The 15,178-nt window shown below is 47.5% G+C and overlaps 1 protein-coding gene across 2 annotated transcripts in view; it reads left to right on the top strand.

Moving 5' to 3' along the window:
- MROH1 (maestro heat like repeat family member 1) overlaps positions 1-15,178 on the top strand; it is a 2,813,132-nt gene that overhangs the window by 2,442,706 nt on the left and 355,248 nt on the right. The gene's annotated exons all lie outside the window — the stretch shown is intronic.

Below are 15,178 nucleotides of genomic sequence, written 5' to 3'. Positions count from 1 at the left end.
AAAATATAAATGATGTATTGCTAAATATTTTTTTTAAAATTGTTAGTTGTAAAACAACTTTTCAATACATTATTACATAAAATCATGAGGCGAAAAAATCGTAAGCCATTGGTGCAACATTTGTTATGAAGATACATAACACTAAAGTACAAGTACAAAAATAGAACTCAGTAAAATACAAAAATGCGTTATTAGTAGGCGTAATAAAATTTAGTCACACATAATCAGTTCTTTCATAGGGAGTTAATAATCCAAAATCCATATTCAAAATAAACAAAGGAAATTGCTAAATATTATACAATCTCCAGTTATCTGTTTGATCCTACTAGGACCTGGTTGAGTGCCAGTTACTCTGCTTGTTAGGCAGAAACCTGTGCAGTTCCCTTAGGGACCACTGCAAAAGATTTAGGATTACAGGTGGTTGGCAGTAAACCCAATCGGTAGCAGTCTGTACCGCCCATATTTACCTGGTAGCTGTGGCTGAGCAGTCAGACTTCTCTCAAGATGAGTTAGGCAGTATATAGAGTATACACAATAGGTACAGAGATACAGTAGCACAAGCAAACACTGACCAGAGCTTTGGTGCAAAAGTATATAATTATTTATTAAAAGACACACTTGTAAATTACACTAGCACAAAAAGAGGTAAGTAAATTCAACACACAGTCACTATTATATATATACAACCCTGATTATTTATTAGACAAGTCTTAGTGAGAAACACCACTTATTTTCAGAGGTGAGCGCTTAACCTAAAATGGCACTCTAATAAGTTATATAAAAAGGGGGGGAAAGGCAGAGTTATGAAAGCACACAATTTCAATACTTTTCAAAGAACCACAGTGAGGCAGGTTTAGGCAAAGTCTACTGGAGAGCAAGGAAGTTCAAATGCCAGGCCCACTCTTAGAGAGAGCAAGCGAAATGTGTCCAGGATCACACAGTGGGGTTATGCCCAAAGAGTCTTTGTAGATAGTTCGCAAAAGATTGAGATCAAGTCAGGAAAAGTTCATTAACAGGCCCCAGGCTAACCCAGGTTAGAAAGTCGAGGATTTACTGTCACCCCGAACCATCTGTCGCAAGGGAAGCCAGGTGGGACACAGTACCTGAAAATAGGAAGGACGCTCCAGCGGGGGCTGTTGTTCCTGGCAGCGGGTGCAAGTCAGTGTTTCGTCCAGAGGAAGAGGAGGCCTCGACGTGGAGGAAAGATTAAGGTCGTTGCACTGCCAGGGAAGAAACCAGCCGCAGAGTTTCCCGGTTACAAGGTACTACCCTTTTCTTCGCGGTAGTGGTAAACCGTGGTATTCCGGTTGCCGGGGTGCTTGGCACGGGCAAGGCGGCCACGAGATGGTCCAGGAAGGCGAAAAGACGGGCAAACTGGTTATCCCCACCAGTCAAAGGAAGAAGACTCTCCGGGTTGGAGATCTCCTCTGTTGTCGGGAAAAGTGGTGAGACGGTTCAGCAGGCTCCACCGGTGGTGTCGTCGTTGCAGGTCGGCTCGGCTTCTCCCTCCTCGGATTCTTTAGGTCCTGTGGCGAATTCTGAAGTTCCAGTCCCCAAAGCCCTGCTTTTATGCAGAAAACCCCCATTCATTCAGCCTATCTGTCACTCAAACATGCTAAGTGTTGAGCCGGGCGTCTCACCACTTGGGCCAATCACACAAGAGTGCAACTTGAGTTGCCGAGGCAACTCAGTCCAGGGTGCCTAAACCCCCTCCCACACCCCCTGTGGTACCCAGACAGAGTGGCACCACTTTTGGAGGCTTCTGTGGAGAAGCCCGCCAAAAAGTGGAACAAAGGGCTCGACTTGGGGTTGGAGTCACAGAAGCGAACACAAACGCCATTTTGGAACCAAGTTTCAGCAAAAAATACCAACCGGTGAATTTATATTAATTTAATAAACCGGCGGTATGTTCGAGGCTATTTTAACAAGTGGTAGCCTCGAACAATGGGAAAATCCCATAGAAATATATTTGCGGTCGTATATAAAAAGTAGTATCCACTGCAATCAGACGAAACCCGGTCGGGGGGGGACTGGACAGTGCCCCCTCGAACAACAGACCCCGGGGAAATAGAATTGCCCCGACCAGTAGGTCCACAATATGATGGTTTGTACTGGTTCTGTTCACAATTTGAGACTAGTAAAGCCAATGGTGACTTTACATGCCCTGGAAGACAGTATTCAGTTCCAGGGTATGGAGTCTAGGTTTTGGGGGTCGCTATGACACCCCTGGGTTACGGCACGGAGGGTGCTGTGTAACCCACATATCAAAACACATGAAGCCCTATGGAATAAAAGACCCCATAGCCCATAAAACACATTCAAAGTCAAAGGAACACCTCAAATCATGTCTAAGAGTGGGAGAGTCTCACTCTTAGCAGGAGAAAAAAATAAACCCCAAAAATCCAGCAAAGCTGCTGGGGGACTCACTAGGTTTGGGAAATTAGCCTTTACAGAGAATTTTCCCTAACACTGCTCATGCTACACCAGGTAAATATCACCATGTCTCTCCACAACTCATTCCAGGGATCTCACAGCTAAATGCCAAAGCAGTCCCGGACAGCTAACCTTGCAATCATCATTAATATCCCACATACACCTCTACAACATGCGCCTTCCGTCCCCCCGTTTATGATGGTTAATGCTCGCTCAGCACACGCTGCTAACATCGCCGACCTCATAACCAACAATGATCTTGATTCATTACTGAAACATGGCTTACAACTTCTTTGCCCTACATCTTTGTCCTTCTACCCCATGGCTACAGTATATAAGTGGTGTGGCAATCATCCATACGATCCATTCCAACCCCCACACACGCTCTCTTGTATCCCTGTCATGCAGGTTCTCCATCTCAGTTATATTACACCTTATTTACAGGCAGGGGTGTGGTTAATTGAATGACCTTTCTATTTCGCTCTCCTCTGCAACAGTTTCCTACTGTAATAATATCCTTCTCAGAGATTTTAACATCCCTGAGTCCTAACCAGCAAAACCTACGTAACTGCCTATTCGAAGGGATTGTGTCCACCGACGTATTGCTTATCTTAGATATCTCTTTCCAGCTTTGCTGGCCTCGGAAATTTTTTCTCTCTAGAGGGCGCTGCGCGTCGACGTCTGCCGAGTCGATGTCCCTCGACAGCCGCCGTATCGACGTCAACGTCATCCTGCCTATAAAGGCTGTGCGCAGCGTCCGTTGCTCAGTTCCGTTTTTCCGTGCTTACTCAGTGCCTCGGAATATCGTTGCTCAGTTTCGTAGATATATTGTTCCATTTTCCTTGAGATATTCGATCCATACTCGATGGCTTCCTCGTCTGAACCGACGACCCCTCGGTCCGGCTTTAAAAAATGCAGAGACTGTGGAAAAAAGATGTTGCTAACGGACCCTCACAGGGTCTGTCTGTGGTGTTTGGGAGCTGAACACCATTGTTTGGAGTGTGAGGACTGTATGTCCATGACAGCTAAAGCCCTGAAGGAGCGTAGGGGGAAGCTGGAAAAAGGTAAGACTTCTAAAGCTTCTTCTTCCTCGACGAAGTCGAGACATTCGTCTCCTCGTCACCATTCGCACTCCAGGTCTCGAAGCGGGACCCATCACTCTTCGAGATCGAAGCACTCGAAAAGGAGACGCTGAAGATCCCCTTCTTTGTCCTCCTCTTCTTCTGTTTCACCTAAGAGAATCCCTTGCCCCACGAAGCATAGTTCCCGGGCTGAATGGGAGGAATTCTGAAAAAATATGATGAGTGTCTTCGAGAAAGCGGCCTCGACCCCCTCGAAGACTGCCGAGAGCGATGCTCTGGTCGAAAGACCCGAAGGTCCAAAACGCTGCGAGTCGCAGCACCCGGCGAAGGAAGCTTCTCGAGTGCGTCACGAACCCTCGAGTAAAGCAAAGACCTCGAATCCTTCTTCGAAGGTTCCGTCGACGCCGCGGTCGGTGTCTTCGACGCCGTTGTCGAAGGGACCTTCAACACACGGGTCTGTCGACTTGACGCCATCCTCAACACCGGCGTCGACGCCAAGGAACGTCACGGTTGCGGCACACCCAGTGGCTATTCCCAGGTCTTCGATGTCGTCGAGATTGTCGATATCCTCGAGCAGAATTCCGATTCTATCGAAGACCTCGAGGCCTCCACCTTTGTTTTCGACTCCACGTTCGAAGCCTTCGGCGTTGACGACCTCTACGTTTTCGAGGCCGATTACGACAAGTTTGGCACCCTCTGCCTTGGAGATGGGTTTCACACCCTTTGTGAGCTCAGACCAATTGAGAACAATGTCTTCAATTATGGAAGAGGGAGAACTGTCTGATCAAGAAGAGCCATTTGAGTTGCAGGGATCTGCAACCCCAGTTCAAGAGGAGTTATCCTCAGAGGAACGCAGATTAAAGGAACTCCATGATTCCTTACATATGAGGCAAGTGGTTTAGACACTTCCCCAGAGGTGGAGTTCGCTAGGCCAGACCCGGGGGAGCATGCTGAAACCCCTTATAGAGCCTTAATGGCCAGGATTACAGAATTTATGGGGTGGTCAACACCTTCACCGGCTTTCCAACAGGATGACCTCACGGATATTCTTGATAAAGGTCCACGGGAGGATCCTGTAGTACCTTTTCATAAAGCTCTTCAAAGAAAAATAATGACGAACTGGGAAACCCCAGATGACGTCCCGGCAGTAAATAAAAAACTGTCTGCTAAATACAGGGTATCTTCTGCAGACCCGGAGTTTTTGTCCAAACACCCATCCCCAGAAAGTCTGGTGGTACAGGCAGCATCTTCTACTGACTTCAAGAGTGCTTACCCTACCGTCCCACAGGACAGGGACGATGAGAAATACGATGCTATGGCTAAGAAAGTCTTTTCGGCATGTAGCATGGCGTTAAAATCTATTAATGCTACTTGCACCCTTGCTAGATTTAGCCATACACTTTGGGAGTGTGCTTCTACAGCGGCTGACTGCATCCCGGAGGGAGAAGAAAGGGAGGCGTTCCTAAATATCATAAGGGACGGTAAAGACGCTATGTGTGAATCCCTCCAGACAGGCATTGACTCGGCTGACAGTATCAGCAGAGCAATGGCGGCAAGTACAACAACCAGGAGGTTTGCTTGGTTGAGAAAGTCTGGTTTTGCCCCAGATGTGCAAGCCAGGCTCTTGAACATGCCATTTGATGGCTCTTCTTTGTTTGGGAAAAAGGCGGATGACAGTTTAGAAAAACTGCAAACTTCAAAGGCAGCAGCAAAATCCCTAGGCGCTGCAATCCGTCAGACACCTTTTCGTCCCACAGGAACCTCTGCGAGAGGCAAGTCTTTTCGGTTTTACTCCGTATTCGGAAGAGGTAGAGGACGACCGGCTCAAAGGGGACAAAGAAGAACTATCCGAGGTGGACGGGGTAGATATTCAAAAGCCGCAGCAACAGCAGGTGCCTCTTTACCATCGGCATCTGCATCAGCCGCCCCTAAACCACTCTGAGGACTTCCCTCACAAGACACCTGTAGGAGGCAGGTTAACTCAATATCTGGCGGAATGGCAGGCTATCACGTCAGATGCTTGGGCATTGGAGACAGTTGCACAAGGTTACTGCCTGCCTCTCTTACGCATACCTCAGAGTCATCCGACCGGGGATCAGCTCTCAAAAAGCTCCAGATCCGCTCCTCTTGCAGGAAATTTTAGACCTGCTAGAGAAAGGTGCCATAGAACCGGTACCTGTAGCGGAGAGGAACAAGGGCTGGTACTCCCCTTACTTTCTCATACCAAAGAAAGACGGAGGACTGAGACCCATCTTGGACTTGCAGGAATTGAACAAATTCCTCAGGAAAGACAAATTCAAGATGGTAACCCTCTCTCAGATCCTTCAGGCCCTTCAGTTCCAGGACTGGTTGGTATCTCTGGACCTTCAGGATGCTTACTTCCATGTGCCAATCCATCTCAAACACAGGAAATACCTGAGGTTCGCAATTGGCAACTCTCATTATCAATTTCGAGTTCTGCCATTTGGGCTGACCTCCGCCCCGAGGGTCTTCACCAAGTTAGTCGGTAGTGGCTGCAAGTCTAAGGAGGGAAGGGATTCACGTCTACCCCTACCTGGACGATTGGTTGATCAGAGCTGTATCTTCGGAACAAGCTCAGATCCAGCTAGATTATGTTTGCCACTCCCTTCACAGACTGGGCTTCTCCCTCAATTTAAAGAAGTCACAAATGATACCATCGCAGAGACTCCAGTTCATTGGAGCGATCCTGGACACTTCCCTGGGAAAAGCCTCGCCACCAGAGGTGAGGGCTCAAGATAGTCTACAGATGGGCACCAAGTTTCAAAATGCCCAACGTCTCCCAGCCTTCGACTTTTTGAGGTTGCTAGGCCTCATGGCATCCTGCATTTTCCTAGTGCCAGAGGCTCGCCTGAGAATGAGAGCTCTCCAGTGGGCACTGAGAACTCAGTGGTCACAATTCTCAGGGAGAATGACAGATCTTCTTCAGGTTCCCGACAGGGTGGCTCGAGACCTTCAGTGGTGGGCCTGTCAGGAGAACATTCTGAAAGGAGAGCAGTTTTGGCAACCTTGGCCGGAGATAACAGTAGTCACGGATGCCTCTCTTACGGGGTGGGGAGCCCACGCCAACGACTTGACGATCAGCGGTCATTGGTCTCCATCGGAGTCCAGACTACATATCAACCTGTTAGAGCTGAGGGCCATTAGACTTGCGCTGAAGGCGTTTCTGCCATCTGTACAAGGAAAGAATGTCCTGATAATGACGGACAACACAGTGGCCATGCATTACCTCAACAAAAGAGGAGGTGTAGGATCACTACCACTGTGCAGAGAGGCGATGCAGCTCTGGTTTTGGGCAATCCAAGAAGGAATCTCTCTATTGGCAGTTCACCTAGCTGGAGAGAAGAACTTGACAGCGGACGCTCTGAGCAGGCAGAGCACAGTCTCCCACGAGTGGGAACTAGCTCAGGAAGTCCTTCAAGAGATCTTCGCCCTTTGGGGAACCCCTCAGGTGGATCTGTTCACCACCAGTGTCAACAGGAAGTGCGATCTGTTCTGTTCAAGGGAATTTCCCCCGAGAGGAGCTCTGGGAGACGCGTTCATAGTGGACTGGGAGTTTCCACTCCTGTACGCGTTTCCACCAGTCCCTGTCATTCCTCAAATGATCAGGAGGTTGAGAAGATTCCGGAAAACCATGATCCTAATTGCCCCGGATTGGGCCAGGAGGACGTGGTACCCGGACCTTCTAGACTTGTCCATCTGCCCTCCAATTCGACTTCCACTCAGAGAGAATCTGCTCTCACAGAAGGGAGGTCAGGTTCTCCATCCAGACATCAAAACCCTCAACCTTCACGCTTGGCTTCTGAAAGGCTGAGGTACAAGGATTGGGACCTCCATGATGATGTTATGGAGGTGTTGCTTTCGGCAAGAAGGCCAGCAACAAAATCTTTATACCGTTGCCGTTGGAACAGATTTTGCAGCTGGTGTAGAGAAGAGAATATCGACCCCTTTTCATGTGGTACACCAACGGTGTTATCCTTTCTACTCTACTTGGCAAATTCAGGCCTTCAAGTTGGCACTATCAAGGGCTATCTCGCAGCGCTATCCATCTTTAAGCGCACTGCAGAAGAACCATCCTATTTCAAGTTACCCTTGGTAATACAGTTTCTAAAGGGGTTAACTAACGTTTATCCCCCAAGACCATTCCAGGTTCCCCTATGGGATTTAAATTTAGTCCTAACTTTCCTGATGGGCACACCTTTCGAACCACTCCACTCTTGTTCGTTAAGGTTTCTTACCCATAAGACTGTTTTATTAGTAGCACTTATATCTGCTAGAAGGGTGAGCGAGTTACAAGTTCTTTCTTGTAAACCCCCTCATACAATCTTTCACAAAGACAAAGTTGTTCTGCAAGTGAAGCCTAATTTCCTCCCAAAGGTGGTTTCTGAATTTCATATCACACAGAAGATTACCCTTCCATCTTTCTATCCTCCTCCCTATCTGGGGAAAGAGGAAGAGAGGTTACACAGGCTGGACCCAAGAAGGGCTTTAAGTTTTTACATTAGTAGACTAGCTTGGATAAGACAAGCGGACCAGCTGTTTGTAGGCTACGCAGGTCACAAGCTGGGGCTACCGATAACTAAGCAGACCATTTCCAGATGGATTATTTTAGCCATTTTGGAATGTTATAAACTGGCAGGAAAAGAACCCCCTCAAAATCTAAGGGCTCATTCGACCAGAGGTATCGCAGCTTCATCGGCCCTCAAAAGAGGAGTGCCGGTTCGAGACATATGTGCGGCTGCCACATGGTCGTCCGTCCATACCTTTACACGGTTTTACAACTTGGATCCCTCCTCCAGTCAGGAAACTAGGTTTGGAAGGGCAGTATTGCACTCTATTCATCAATAAGATGAAGCATGAAGTCAGTACTCCCACCTCCATTAACAGAATACTGCTATGGGAGCCTATCTAAGATAAGGAATACGTCGGAGGACACAATCCCTTCGAAGAACAAGTTACTTCTTACCTTGTAACGTTCTTTCGATGGGATGTTCCTCCGACGTATTCCTTATCGACCCTCCCATCCATCCCCGCAGTACTACTTCCCTTGTTGTTGCAGGTTACGCTCCTTCAGGGTGATTAGTCTAGTCCAGAAAGAATTATTGTGGGCTACAAAACGGAACTGAGCAACGGACGCTGCGCGCGGCCTTCATAGGCAGGATGACGTCGACGTCGATACGGCGGCTGTCGAAGGACATCGACTCGGCGGACGTCGACGCGCAGCGCCCTCTAGAGAGAAACAATTTCCGAGGCCAGCAAAGCTGGAAAGAGATATCTAAGATAAGGAATATGTCGGAGGAACATCCCATCGAAAGAACGTTACAAGGTAAGAAGTAACTTGTTCTTCTCTCTGACCGACTCTGTAGACCTTAAACAGATCATACTCTACCCGACACATGTCAACTGTCACACTCTCAACCTAGTTTTCACCTACTGCCCTATCCTCTCATGCTCAAGCCCCCTTTTGCCCCTTGCCTGGACCGACCATGCCACAATCCCCCTTCTCATATCACACATAAGACTACCCCACAAAGATCGGGCCAAACACCTTGTCACTGCATGCCGATCCTTCTGTTATTGAGCGGCGATCCTTCAAGAATTTCCTGCTAGACACACTCTATGCAATGGTCATGACATTCCTCACCACAGGAAATGCCTCAGCCCTTCTGAAATACATTTAACCATCTTGCCTAAGAACTAGTAGATGCCCATGCACCTCTAACTTCTAGTCCAACCAAAGTCAAAGCCTCTGCACCCCTGGTACACACCGCTCACCTAAAACAAACGCTCTATCAGATCCCTTGAAAAGTGGTGATGCAATGCCCGCAGGCAAGAGGATACCTCATCCCTCAAATCCAACGTACCCAACACAAACACATGATCTCTGAGGCTATGTTGGCTTACTACACTCCCCCATTGAGGCAGCCTCTAATGGGAGCAAAGCCCTATTCAAAGTAGCCAAGCACTCGCTTCACTCAAACCCACTACTTACACCGATGACTTCTTACCAGTCTCAGTCATTAAACAATTCACTGGTCCAACACTTAATGCACTCCTCAGTATTGTGAACGCCTCCTTTAGTGAAGGTGCATTCTCAGACTTGTTGCAGACAGGTCACATACGATCGCTTCCCAAAAAAACCCTTGCTTGACCCAAAGGACCTAGCCAACTACACACCTATCATGAGCCTCCTGTTCATCGGAAAGCTTATTGAGAAAGGGTTTGTGACCCACCCTCACCAAACAATAACCCGTGCAACAATAGCTGGATGACATGTGCCTGGAAGGATTCACCCGACAGCTGTCAAACTCAGTCAAATCCCTGGGCTTCATTGTTAACAGAAGCCTTTCTTTCCAAAAGCACATAGCCAAAAAGGCACAAACCCCATGGCTACAGATCCGCACACTCCACAAAATCAGACCCTTCATTCCCTGAGAGAATTCGGTACGGTGGTCCAAGCCCTCATTACCGCACACATTGATGGGGAAATGCCCTCCTTACTGGGCTTTCAGCCGCACACCTGCCCCCCCTCAAAGCAGCACACCATGCTGCAGCCTGTTTCATTATAGGTAACTGCGTTGGTTTTCTACTCATTTGGCGCTAGTTCACTGAGTCAGAGAAATTCCTTCCATTCACTTAAATTGTGCATAGTAGGTATGGCCCACGCAATTTTTTCTTTTTAGTTTAGTTAGTGATTTATTGAAAATATATAAATTGGAAAGCGTGCCGACATGTGTTTCAACCAAAAAATAGGCTTTTATCAAGGCTGGTTTAGGGGTGTCTGGTTGTGATGATTGGTTGAAGTCGTGTAGCCTTGAGCTGTGGGTTGCTGTATTCACGGGGCTGGATGGCCTCGATGTGGATAAGTCCTTGGCGTGGATATGTCCTTAGCGTAGATAAGTCCTTATTGGTTCGCGAGCAGCTGTGTATTACAGAAAACTCCCTTGGGACGAAAACTGAAACACGTGTCGGCACTCTCTCCAATTGATATATTTCCAATAAACCACTAACTAAAGGAAAAAGAAAAAATTGTGTGTACCATACCTACTATGCACAATCTAAGTGAATGGAAGGAATTTCTCTGACTCAGTGCACTAGCGCCACATGAGTAGAAAACCAACGCAGTTACTCTTACCTACACTTTGGGCTCCAAGAGCACGGGCCCAGCAGTTTCTACCTACAGCCAGCATGTGCAACACAATCAAACTTAATATATTGAGTAAAGGCACGGCCACCACCGGTTCCTAGTGCCCATCTCCTCTCTGAACCGTTTCATTACAGGTGCCCACAATTTCAAGTGTATCGCTCCAACACTGCTCACGCTTAACTAGCTCCATCTCCCGCCAAGATCATATTCAAAACTGCATGCATCACAAACAGAGCAGTCTGAAACGGAACACCAACATAGTTGGCGGCTAAACTCCACACTTCTGGAGGCCATCACACCTCAAGTAGCAAAGCTATTAAAAGGTTGGAGTAATAGCTTGCACGCATAGAGAAAGCTTGAAAGTATTCCTTCTCCTGCCACGCCCCTACCATGTGGAACTCAATCCCAGTAGATTCGCGAAATGCCCCTACCATGCTTCAGTTCTGCAAAACATTAAAAACGTGTCTCAACAATAGATGCCGGAGGAATAAAAATCCCTCTCTCCCTCCACCAACAGTACTGCGTTACTGTATTAAATGCCAAACCCAATCCTGTTGTAAACTGATCTGCTGCTCTTGAGCTAGGTTCGCGCTATAAGCAATGAAATATCTAAATCACACATCAAAATTCTGGAATGTCACTCGCAGTGTTGTGCATAGGCATTGCTCAAAAGACTGTATTATATTTGATGGTAATATTGGTGTAGTTAATATATTTTTGTGATTTCATTGGCACCAAAACACTGGGGCCAAGCCTCAATATGGATTTTAACAAAGAATATCTTGAGTTCTGTCCCCTTTCCTCTATAATTATGGGTGTACATTCTATGGGGAGGGGGTTGGAACACTTTTGTGTCAGCAAAAAGAATTTCCCCTTTAAATGTATTGTGTTACACCGAGGTGTGGGCGTGGCTAGCCCATCTCACTCCGCCTACAGGCAACTGCCGTCAATCCTTTTTTCTGCGTGGACGGAATTGGACGCTTTGCATAGCGTGCATATTTTCTGGTGTGTCACTATTGTCAAAGGTGGACTACTGCGTGGACTAATGCATCTTCGTCCCCAAGCACCACTCAGAGAGACCTGAGAAGTCAGTCGCTGACTGGTTATTGGAGCCACAGGTTGCTGGAACAACAGCACCAGATCCCCAGGTAACTGCAAAGGAAACAAAGCTGATTAGGAGCAATACAGGGGGATAAGTATAGACACAGAATGTTAGGAAGTTCATCAGTTGGAGGGCTGGAGACTGGCACTGAAGCAGGGGAGGAAATGGCACTCCACAGGCACAGGAGGCGATACCCATACTAGATGTGGTGCAGTGTTGGGTGTAGACGGTGCCAGCAACCAGGAATCTATGTCCAGTAGTAATGAGGGCCAAGTGGTTACCAGTAGAAAAGCAATGTGGTAATTCCAGAGAGTTGCATAGCACCAGAAAATTCCTGTTTGTGGTACTATAGGGAAGGGTCCATGCACAGTCCATTAAACAAATCCGAGGTCAAGACACAGGTGATCCAAGAGGAGGAAGCAGCATAACCAAGTTCATGGAAATTCCAAATACAGTCCACAGGAATGTAGCCAAGAATCCGGTAACAGGCGGTCAGAGGTAAGAAGCAGAAACGAGAAAATCTAGGCGCCGGTTAGAAAACACAGCTGTGAAGCCCAGAGACCATGCCGGGCGTACATTTAAGAGTGTTGCTATGGCAACGGATCACGCAACCTTTGTGATCGGACGCGAGTGCTCTCCGCATCTCGCTTACTCGCCAAGGCAACTGCTAGCTGTGGAGCGGCCAGAACAGTCAGTAGCGCGACCTCCGAAAAAGGCCAGTGCCCCCAGTATGGCGAGAAGCAAAGTTGGTAGATCGCTTGGTAGGTTTTCGCAATGAGGACAATTTTGGAGACGCGCGGTTGCGGTGAGTCTATTGGTTTTGGTGTCGGAGAGTAGATGGAGACGAGACAACTATTCACCTGGGCCTTTTTTCGGCTTCATTTCATTTATTAGCTTCAGGCTAGCAAGGGTTCTTTGTGCAGATATGTGGGGGCTAGATGGGTACTAGCATGGCATACCAGGCATTATTTTTTTTTTAACTTATTTTTATTGTTTTCACAGATTAAACCGGTTACATGTAACCAACATTTCCCCCCAAACCTCCCCGTCCCCCCCCCCTACCCATCCCCTTCCGGAAGAGATCTCAATGTTCAATTGTTCTCGGGATTGACTATGAGGTGAATATGTCCGTAATTCTAATGTTATGTGGGCACCATTGTTCCATGTAATCTGATTGTAGACATTCTACTACTCCCCCCCCCCCCCCATTCCTTCATGAAGGAGTCCTGTGTTCCTTGAAGATTATGCGTGATCTTTTCCATGGTCATTTGCAACCAGACCTTTTGTAGCCATGTGTATATTAGTGGTGGGTCTTGCTTCTTCTTGGTCTGCGCAATTGTGGCCCAAGCCGATGACTAGGGCCATGAAACTTCTCCATTGCGCCCTGGTGTATTTTGTGGCTTGTTGCCCTTTCATTCCGCAGAGCCACACTTTCTCCCCGAGTTGATCCGCCTCTGGGAATATCTTTTTCATTTCCGAGATCACTTCTGTCCAGAAGCCTTTGACCCCTTGGCAATCCCACCAGATGTGCCTCCATGTGCCAGAGTCTGTGCAGCCTCTCCAGCAACGGTTCGACGTTTGCGGGTGCATGTTGTTGAGCCTCTCTGGTGTGTAGTGCCATTGTGTGACTATTTTAATCCACATTTCCCTGGTCTGGGCTGCTCACGTTAGTTTGGGGATGTCAGCCCATAGTGTCTGCCATTGTTGGGTCGTGATATCTTCTCCCAGTGTTCTTTCCCATTTTTTCATGCATGCCCATTTTAGTTCCTCTTCCTGTGTGTTTATGAAGTTGTAGAGAGTGGAGACTAGCTTCTTGTCCCCTGAGTTGGTAAGAAGGTATTTTTCAAAAGTGGCCAGTTCCCTGGTCGCCGCCTGGGTTATCTCAGGTGTTGTTAACCAGTGTCTGAGCTGTTCATATTTATACCTGTCCTCATTTGTGAGATTCCACAATGTCTTGCATTCAGCGAATGATCTCACTTCCTTGTCCAGGAACATTTCCCCTATTTTCCTGCATCCTGCCTCCTACCATTTCTCAAAGGCGCCGTGCTCTAGTCCTGGTGGCAATTGTGGGTTCCTGCATATCGGAGTGAAAGGGGCGGTTGCCGTGGTGATGTTTCTTCTCCATGTCTGCTCGTCCCATGCTTTCAATGTGGCTTTCATGATCTCGCTAACATGTAGGTTTGGGTGTCTGATGCTTAAGTTTCCATAAGAGTTCTTCTAGGGGTGTTCTTGTGACAGCCCTGTCCTGGGTCACCCAGATTGTTCGATGGTTGTCCCCTAGCCATTCTTTCAGGATCCATAATTGCGCCGCGTGGTAGTAATTTCTAAAGTGTCGGAGTGCTAGTCCCCCCTCTCTGACGTGACATCTGAGGACTGTTCTGGCAACTCTTGGGGGTTTCCCGTTCCATATGAACGTAGAGACTGTCTTTGCCAGTGTTTTGAAGAATGAGTTCGGGATTGCTATCGGGAGGACCTAAAAGTAATACAGCAGTTTAGGAAGAGTGTTCATTTTTACTGATTGGATTCTTCCCCACCAGGAGATATTTAGCGGAAAACACCGTTCTAGGTCTCTTTTTACTCTGGATAATAGTGGGGGGTAATTCCTTTTGTATAAGGCGTCTACCTTGTGCGTGAGTGTTAAACCCAAATATTTAATACCTTCCTCTGCTATTTTTAAGCCAGATAGCCCTGCTTGCCTGTCCAGTAATTCTTTACTCCCGGCTAAATGTAGGATTTCCGATTTTTCTTCTTATTTATTTTTAGACCCGAGATGTCCCCAAATGATTCAAGCAACTGTATGGCACAGGGTAAAGTGTGCGTTGGGTCCTCGAATGCTAATAGCATATCGTCGGCATAGGCAATCACCTTATGTTGTCTGCCCGCCATCTCTATCCCCTTAATTTGGTTCGTTTCCCTTATTTTAATTAATAGCGGTTCCAGGAATATTGTGTAAAGGAGTGGGGAGAGCGGGCAACCCTGTTTCGTTCCCCTAGTGATCTTTACCCTCTCCTTGACTTCCCCATTTGCCGCTATTCTGATCGATGGGGAGGTGCAGTTGGCTTTGACCATGTTTACATATTGATTCCCAAATCCCATGCGTTTCAGGGTTTTAAAGAGTATGGACCATTCTACCCGGTCAAAAGCCTTTTCGGCATCCAGTGATGGTAACACTGCTGGGGTGTGGGAAATGTTTATTTTTTCTATCGGGTGTATCAGCCTCCTCAGATTGTCATGGGTCTTCCTCCCCGGAATGAATCCTGATTGATCCGGGTTTATTAGGGCGGGAGAGCCTAGCTGCCAGGATTCTCGTATAGATCTTTGAGTCTAGATTTATCAATGCAATGGGTCTGTATGAGCCTGGTAGGGAGGGGTCTTTCCCTTGTTTGTGAAATACCA

The sequence above is a fragment of the Ambystoma mexicanum genome, chromosome 5q (assembly GCF_040938575.1).
Source record: "Ambystoma mexicanum isolate Mex_15411 chromosome 5q, UKY_AmexF1_1, whole genome shotgun sequence".
Taxonomy (NCBI): domain Eukaryota; kingdom Metazoa; phylum Chordata; class Amphibia; order Caudata; family Ambystomatidae; genus Ambystoma; species Ambystoma mexicanum.
The sequence above is the reverse complement of the archived record's forward strand: the minus strand, read 5'-3'. Positions and strand labels throughout refer to the sequence as shown.